Source organism: Zea mays, chromosome 9 (assembly GCF_902167145.1).
Source record: "Zea mays cultivar B73 chromosome 9, Zm-B73-REFERENCE-NAM-5.0, whole genome shotgun sequence".
NCBI lineage: Eukaryota > Viridiplantae > Streptophyta > Magnoliopsida > Poales > Poaceae > Zea > Zea mays.
The window spans coordinates 73,467,863-73,475,363 of record NC_050104.1 but is presented as its reverse complement, the minus strand read 5'-3'; the positions used below and the strand labels follow the sequence as shown (position 1 = coordinate 73,475,363).

General features: G+C 37.5%; 1 long non-coding RNA gene across 1 annotated transcript; it reads left to right on the top strand.

Moving 5' to 3' along the window:
• Positions 1-910: 910 nt before the first annotated feature.
• On the top strand, positions 911-1,427 carry LOC103638464 (uncharacterized). The gene is made up of 3 exons (XR_558809.2): positions 911-942; positions 1,170-1,256; positions 1,359-1,427. It is a non-coding gene; the product is annotated as an uncharacterized lncRNA (long non-coding RNA).
• The last annotated feature ends 6,074 nt before the right edge of the window (positions 1,428-7,501 follow it).

The following is a 7,501-nucleotide window of genomic DNA, read 5'->3' as shown; positions in this document are numbered from 1 at the left end:
ATCTATTGTGTTGCTTTAGAAGTAGATGTGATTGTGTTTACTTCAAGAATGTTCATACAATGCAGTAACTTATTCTTACATGATCAAATGATTACCACCAGAGGCAGTATACAATATCATAATTGACCCAAAGAATAAAAGGGTGTTCATGATTAGTAAGGTGTGTACATGTGTGCTTTTACTATTCAGATTTAGGCATGATTTTTTGAGTGCCTTTGTGTTTACTCTTTCATGTGAACATTTTTACTGTGCCAAATTGGTGCGTTGCAAAAGCTTGTGAATGTATCAATAATATTTTTATCAACCCATCACCCTGCACCCTCTTGTATTAGGCTCTTTTCTTGTTGTTAGAGCAGTTGTTGCATTCATCTTGATAAAGAGAGATCAATGAAAAGATGCACTGCGAGAACACTAGACAACACTAGCCATCCAATTCATTCCCTTTGAATAAAGTTAAAGGTGGGTTTATCGTTTATATGACACTCCGTTCCTAATTTGATGTCTTGGTTTATATTGTGATAAGCTGATGATTAAAGAAAATGGCCTATGGCATCGTTTTCTTTCTTTATCAGATTTCTAATTTCTCAGATATAGGGATATCCTGATATATGCTACGAAAAGGGGTGGGGGTTGGCTGCTCTGAGTCTTCGACCTTCAATTATTTGCTGTAATAAAATCAACATGTGTGTTTGATGTAAAGTTTCCATATGAAAAGGAAGAGATGACCAGCAAGTATTGTTCCACAGAGCAAGTTCCAGATGAGTGGGTTTTTGGTAATGCTTTTACTAAGGTGCAAGACACACTGGTTATCTATTGCCACTATAAAGTACTCCCTCCGTCCCAAATTAAAATCTGTTTTACCTTTTTAGTGTCATAGGTAAAATCCATATAAAATCTATCTGTTTTATATGGCGACTTCTCCTCGCTGGCCTCATTTTCCAGGTAAATATACCGTGGCTGTGAGATTACTCCCTCTCCCACTCCCATGGGGTGATTCTGGTTGAAAAGGCTTGACTTGGATTCATTCATTCTTAATGCTTTTTCAGAGAGATTCTCTTTTGTGTACTAATACTAAATTGATAGATGATCAGCTCGGCATTTGTAGTTTTCCTACTTACAGTTCCGCGTAATAATTATTCTGTATTTATTTTCTTAATGATATAAAATAGTACATACATGGTTTGGCCGCTCATGGGGTTCATTATCTGCACCGGCCGGGCCCTACCCTTCAAGATCTTGGCTTCATGATTCTTCCGGTATGTCTGAGTGATTGAGAACCAATGCACAACATCTAACACTATTGAATTAAATAATGCTAATGTTTTCTTATTTGCATCTTTTATCTGAATTTGATGTAGGAGCTTGGGAAAGAAAGGGGTTACATCATTGATACATTGTTTACATTCGTCTTCCTCACCTTCGTTTTGGTACTCATCTCTTTTTGTTTTCTTATTTTGCCTCAGTGTAGATGGCCATGATTGTACATTGGAAGTTGGCTATTTGTCTTAAATAAACCAACGAATAACTTTGCAATGTATATCTGATGCATAACTATGTCAATGCTTCATTCACAATGTACTCTTTATTCACATTTGCATTCTCCAATAGCTACCAAATTTTCTTGTTCTATTCCTGAAACGGATCTATTTTGTTCAAACCCACAAGTTTAACCAACTCAAAAAAAGATTGATGGACGAAACCCTGCTTTTATAAAGCCAAATCTGTCTTACAAATGAACTTAACTCAATTGTGACAACATGATTTTTCAATTTGCAGTTGTTTTTTCCCTGAAATGGACCAATCTTTTCCTAGCTGCAAGTTTTGCATTGCTCAGTTGTAACAGTGTCAATTTTGCTTTGCAGTGAACATTTCATCCTTTCATCCTTCAGACTAAACGCTTCTACAATGTTCTGATATGGCGCAGGGTACTTGCCTTCTTATGTGTGAGTGTTTCTTTATTGCAAGTTCCTTCTATTTGATTTCCTAATCAGATGATAGCTTAGTTTATATTCTATAACTTACTATGAATATATGTTTTTTGTGGCGCCATATTTCTCAGTTTCTTCGAATAATAACATTCTATGCAACACAGCTTCCAGGACCTAATTATCATTGTCGCGAGGTACATATTTTGTTATAAGTTGATTATTATGCGCTATGTCCTTATGACTTGGGAATACTTTTATTAATCTCACAATACATAGGGCTCGCCTCTGGCTAGATTACCACCTCCCCAGAATGCAGCTAAGGTCTTTCTGATTAATTGTAAGTGGTGATTCCCTATGCGTCAATATATTGTGCATCTCTTTCTGTATGTCCAAATATCATGAGCTTTGTTCTGTATGCGTCAATTAAAATCCATATAAAATAGATAGTAGTTGTTTTAGCTTAGTTTTTTTTGTCATAGGTATTCCTTAGGATCTAATTTTTGTTTAGAATCAAACTCCAAATTAGGGCCTACTTGCCATATAAAATCTACAAACATCATGTCCAAACTTAATGGATTTATCGTGGCCTAGATTTTCTATTTATGCATTAATTGATTCCACATTTGGGATTTGAGTTGAGTGTATGCTAAAAGATTTGTTGACCTTAAACATGGGGTTAGGGGTCAAAGTTCATTCTCATTTTTTCTAATTGAGGTTTCATTGCTGCAATAAAAGGGAAAGCTGGTGTAGAGGAATTTGTCTATTTTATCAAACATTCAGACTATGAATCTGAGCTGTAGTTTCCTTCAAGCAACAGTTATAAATGTATTTTATCATATAAATGTATTTTGTCTACTTGCATATATAATTCAAATTGAAACAGTTATGATGTTCTCAAGATCAACCTTACTGTTCTCCACCTGTCTTAAATTACCATTCAACCTCTCGAGTTCCAGTGCCAGCCCTCACACTTCATTTTGTGACTTGGAATGAAGACTTGTCATCATAAGAAGAGATGCTTCACCTTCAACCCGTTTTTGAGTTTCACATTGTAGGCTAATTTGGAGGTTATCCTTCCATTCTTTCGTATATATGAGTTCTTACTCTATCATGTGAACTTTCCTTTCAACATTCTCTTGTTCTATTTTCAAGGTCATGAGTTCAGATTCATGGTCCGATATTCTCGCTAAGGATTGCTGGTTCTCATGAAGGGTAACATTTTCAATGTTTACAAGTTTGAGTTCTTTCAGTGTGCTTTCTAGGTCTATCTTATTATTTTCTAACTCACTAAGCTTCTTTATTGATCTGTCAAAATCTTGTGTCAATGTTTTCATTTCTTCTTGCAACAGCTCTTCCACCTGCACCATGATGAACAACACAGAAATTACCATTGCTTTTGTTTTTGGAATAAAAGGAACCCGTAAAGTTGGGTGTGTCTTCCTCTTTAAAGACAATACCAGACCCCTCTGGGTGCTTGGCATCACACTCAAATATACAACCTGTAGTTAATCATTAGCAGACCCTGCTCGCGACACACATCAGCAAGATTCGATATGCAAATAACATTTCTGATCTCAAATATACAAACTTGAGTTGGCTTCACTTTTCTGATCTCCTCCAACTGCTCTTAGCGCTCCTCCAAGCGTCCTTTCCCATACTCATATGGTATCCCTTACTTGTCACAAATCTGCGAGATCTTCCTTGGCGTCAATCATTTCAATTACAGACTTTAGTACACTAAGCAGCAATCTTGGTTACTTCTCTGAAAGTTTTAGTATGATAGTTTTCATGAGTGGTTAAAAGACAAACTATCAGTTTCTTGCATGTCACTGCTTTCAAAGCCTGCAGCATCCAGTTCCATAAGAACTAATAGAACAGAGACCATCTCAGAGGGACAAGCATGGTTTGCTTGAATTTTTTGGGCTAATTCAGTCCAATCTGACCATGACTTCTTCCATAAGATAAGTATGTACCTGAATTTTTTGGGCTAATTTAGTCCATGTTTCTCCAAGTGTGACGGCTTATTTGAATTTGCAAATGATTATCTGAATTACATGAATATCTTTGGGTTTTACGTTCATTTCTTGCTTCTGTTCATAGCCTTTAGGCATAGCTTTTGATTTTCTTTCATGAACAGCATGCCTATCAACCTTGTGTCCATCTCGGTCCATCTCATGTTTAAGTGAACTCTTCTTTGGAAGATCCTGATGGCAAAAGAATGTGAAGATTAGGATTGAATGATGCATTTTTTGGGATGAGAGTTTTAAGATAAGGACCAATACGTGTTCTGTTAAAATACGATGCATACAAAAAGAGTACAGAATTTCTGACCCTAAGAGTACAGACATTATCATACTCCTTCAACAACTCTTCCACCTGCACCATGATGAACAGCACAGAAATTACCATTGCTTTTGTTTTTGGAATAAAAGGAACCCGTAAAGTTGGGTGTGTCTTCCTCTTTAAAGCCAATACCAGACCCCTCTGGGTGCTTGGCATCACACTCAAATATACAACCTGTAGTTAATCATTAGCAGACCCTGCTCGCGACAGACATCAGCAAGATTCGATATGCAAATAACATTTCTGATCTCAAATATACAAACTTGAGTTGGCTTCACCTTTCTGATCTCTGCTCTTCGCCCCATGGAAGGTATGCTTGAAAGTTCTATTATTTTTTGAATGACACATCTGATACATATGGTCTTTTCAATTTATCAACGTTGTTCATAAATATTTAGATTACATGTTTGTTTATATTACTGCTCTGTGATTTAGATATCATATTTAGACATGATCAAGGTAGCAAGATGTTGATCTGGCTTTCTTTCAGGTATGCACGATGCACTCGATCAGTCTCTATAGGTCGGTAACTGGTCTGCAAGTTACTTTACATATACTGTGAAATTTACTAGTGTTATCCTCCATGTTCTCTATGTTGTTTCCTTTCTGTTCATGGATGACCAATTCAGTTGCACTGTGTTGTTATTGCATAATACAGTTCCCCCGGCGTACTACGCACACCTGGCGGCCTTCCGTGTGTGCCACTACATGGACGATGACCTCTCCGACCAGGGGTCGTCTTCAGTGGCGAGCTCTCGCATGAAAGATGGCGCTGTTCCGGTAAAGCAGCTGCCAAAAGTGATGGAGAGCGACAAGCAGTTCATGTTCTACTGCTGAAGGTGGCCTTTGCAGGAAGGACCGTCATCGACATTTCTGTTGCCATGAAATGAACTGAACCGCAGGTCGAGTAGTTCTGGGTTGGTGTAATTATGGTGAAGTAGCCCTGAAGGGCGGGCCGCATGACCTCCAAATCATATTTTGGGCCTGGCGAGTCTTCTATCCAAAACTGGTCAGAAAATGCCTTTTATTTTTGGTGGACTTCGTAGAAGTCCATGGCAAGTGCCTGTGATTTTGGGGTTTTTTTAGGTTGCAACCTCGTGGTCATTGCTTTTGAAATTTTTCTGCTTTCACTTGATACATTATATATGAAGTGAGCCTCTCAATCTCAGTTGGTTGGCTGTTTGTTTTATTTATATGAACAATGGGTGGGGCACGGCTTCATTGCCAGCATAGTATATGCGTGTCAGTATATCGAGCATTCATAATTCCTAACTAGATGAGTGCCCATGCGTTGCAACGGGGACATATAATATCACAGTAACTTATGTATTATATGTCTCCGTTGCAACGCACGGGCACTCACCTAGTAATCATAATAAGAGACAAGAAAAGATTTATGCATGAAATAGAGAGAATAACATAATTATTTTAAACATTATTATTGATTTATTTCTATTTCATTTTACTTGTATAAACGATGACAAATTACAAATGTACCTTCGGTCTGAAGGAAAGCGAGGATACAAGCGTGATGCAAATGCCAAGTCAGCGTGAACAGTACGGGAGTACTGTTCATCTATTTATAGGCACGGGACGCAGCCCGTGTAAAATTACATTAGTGCCCTTTACATTTATCAATAACTCTACAGTAATTCTTCAGGGTCTAATTTGGCTTTTCATCTTTAAGTCGGTTCCCCTTTTCTACTGTCATGCCGAAGCTTATCTGCGCATTGCTTCGTGATGATCTTTTCCTTCGTCACAATCGCCTTCCGTCCCACTCAAGCTTCGTCTTGACCATACTCTTATATACTCATAATCCAATTCCGAAGATACCTGCTCACACATTTCACTTGGAAAACATTGTCAAATCATGTTTTTGAGGACCTTCGGAAGCCGAAGGCCCCCAACAGTAGAGGAGTAGACTCCTCACACCGGGTAAGTCTAGCTGAGTATTAGTATACTCAGTCTTGCTTGTGGCATAATTTTTACAGGTTCTCTGGAGGATATGGTTGCTGGAGTGACTTGGCCGTCCACCTTGCCACCGGGTTGGACAGTCGAGTGGGACCCTACCTCAGCAGGAGAGGAGCATGAGGAGTGATGGGCCAGGCTTCCCCATCCTCCCTTTCTTTACCGTTAGTTAATTTCCGCTGCATCGAGAACCATGGTTACTTCTTTTGCAAAACTCCGATGATGATGTAATAACATTAAGTACTTCTTTAATTTATGGTTTTATGTTTTATTGTATTGTCTATGTGCCTCACCTTCGAGTGAGTGTGTGGTACTTGATCATGTTAGTGGCCTTATCGGACTTGATCCGAGGGACTGATGCTTTATTCCCATTTAAGTGTGGTCTAGCCTTTAAGTCGGGACTTAGGCACTTAAGTTGGAATAATTAGGGCGGTTCCGTCACAGTTATCCTAGGTGGTCACTCCATGTTCCATTTAATACGAAATGGTCTTGTTTTACCATCGGGTTAACATCATAATACAAATTTTATTTCAGAAACAATAGTATCATTAAAGAGTGACATCATAATTATCATGTTGAGGAGTAACACAAATTGCTAAGCATAGTATTTATCCCAGGGTAATCAAGGAGTGGGGTTGGTAATTCTAGAAAATCCTATTTAGGTAAATCCCATCAAATTGTGCAAATATCCGAAAACTAAACATTATTATATGCATTACTTGGGTACAAACAAAAAAGGAGAGGGAGAATCCACTTGCCTTGGTCAAAAGTGTTCTGCGGATCGTCTTCGAACGTATTCGGTTCTTCTACCACACAGTCATCTTCTAATATAGATTCGCATATCGTACATACAAAAGAAACATTCACCAAATAAATAAACATACACCATTACATGAATAACATTCACCATTACATGAACAAGCATATACCACACAAACTATACTTATGAATAGTGCCTAAAATAAAATCTAATTCATATTCATTTTATTAATCCAATAAAAACTCTACTTTGATTGTCATTGGTGAAACTTATATGGAATTGCGACTACGAAAGTATTTTACCTAACATAGCTTAGACGTATTGACTTAACTAATTCTACAGAAATAAATTACAAATTAATTATTTCTATTATGAATAATGTTATCCTTTTAGTTTTATCCTTTCTTTCTAAAAGAAAACTTCATTATAATAATCAGAGGTCAAAACATTTAATAATAAATTAGACCACTGATTAACCTATAATTCTTGCATTATTATGAAT